This window comes from Prosopis cineraria, unplaced genomic scaffold (assembly GCF_029017545.1).
Source record: "Prosopis cineraria cultivar Desert tree isolate PC_DT_omini unplaced genomic scaffold, ASM2901754v1 PC10, whole genome shotgun sequence".
In the NCBI taxonomy this organism is placed as follows: domain Eukaryota; kingdom Viridiplantae; phylum Streptophyta; class Magnoliopsida; order Fabales; family Fabaceae; genus Prosopis; species Prosopis cineraria.
This window is the reverse complement of record NW_026555341.1, coordinates 28,941,189-28,942,845: the sequence shown is the minus strand read 5'-3', so window position 1 is coordinate 28,942,845 and position 1,657 is coordinate 28,941,189.

Below are 1,657 nucleotides of genomic sequence, written 5' to 3'. Positions count from 1 at the left end.
ATGTTCTACATGGGATATCATAGATGGTTGCTCAACAGCATTATTATTGAAGATAAAAAATTTTTTTTAATGGTAATCTAGAAGAAAGTGGGCCACCTTTATTTTTATCTCGGTGATCAGTTATTGAAAACGGTTAAGGATTTGGAGGTTGAATTTGGAAAACCTTTTGTGAGGCACATTAACACAAGTGGGTGGAAGAAAAGATCTATTTTCTTTGATTTTCCGTATTAGATGACCTTAGATGTGCGACATTTCTTGATATAATGCACATTGAAAAATGTGTTGTAAAAAAGTATTATTGGTACGTTACTAAAATTCCAGGTAAGACTAAAGATGGCATAAAAGTGAGGCTAGACATAGTTTCTATAGGTATATAAGGGAAGATTTGGCATTTGGAGGAGAATGGAAGTCGTACATTTCTTCATCCAGCAGCTTACACATTGTCCAAAAAAGAAAAAAGGTCATCATGTGAGTTTCTTGTTGTGCAATTAAAGTTCCAGAGGGTTACTCTTCCAATGTGAAGAATCTTGTGTTCATGAAAGACTTGAAGTTAAAAGGTTTAAATCTCATGACTGTCATGTCTTGATGAAAAATTTTCTTCCAATAGCCATACGTTCTATTTTACCTAATAGGGTGCGTAATGTGATAACGAAATTGTGTTTCTTTTTCAAGTGAATTTGTAGCAAAGTGATCAACCCTCACAAATTGCCAAGATTACAAGGCCGAATTATAAGGACATTATGTGAACTTGAAATGTATTTTCCGCCTGCATTTTTTGACATAATGGTTCACCTTACTATTCACTTAGTTAAGGAGGTAGAAATGTATGGCCCAGCTTATTTGAGATGGATGTACCTGATTGAACGTAACATAAAGGTACTAAAAAGGTATGTGAAAAATCAAAGTCGATTTGAAGGTTGCATTATTGAAAGGTACATTAGTGAAGAGGTTATTGAATTTTGTCAAGAGTATTTGAGAGATGGCAAATACGTTGGGGATCCCAGTAGATAGACACATGGGAAGAGAGATGGGGAAGGAATTGAAGGAGTCAAATTAGTACTATCTCAGAAACACATTGGGAGCAAGCACACCTGTATGTGTTACACAACTCTAAAGATGTTGACGGAGTACGCAGACAAGCACAAGTCTGATATTAGGAAGGATAATCTTGGAAGAAACTGAAACTTGGTATGAGAAGGAATAATAAGCACTTCACAGGTTGGTTAAAAAAGCATGTTTTTGACAAGTACAATTTCAATCATAATTCTGTTTCTGAAGAGTAAAATGGTTGGCTAGAGGTCCAAACATACAAGTTTTCTCTTATAACAGCTATGTAATCAATGGCTACACATTCTACATCAAAGAGCTAGATGATTGGGGTACAATGCAGAACAGTGGTGTTACTCTTATAACTGAAGCGATGCATATTTCCAGTGTGATGAAAGACAAAAATCCTATATATGCGTCAATGTCATATTTTAGAGTGATTGACACAATGAGCAGTTTGGACTATGTTAAGCTTAAAGTTCTAATCTTTGTTTTGTAATTAGGTTGATTATAAAAGTGGCCTTTAAATTGATGCGTCTTTGGGTTTATACAGGTGAATCTTACAAGGCATGGAAATAAAGATGAGCCTTTTATTTTAGCATCGCAGGCT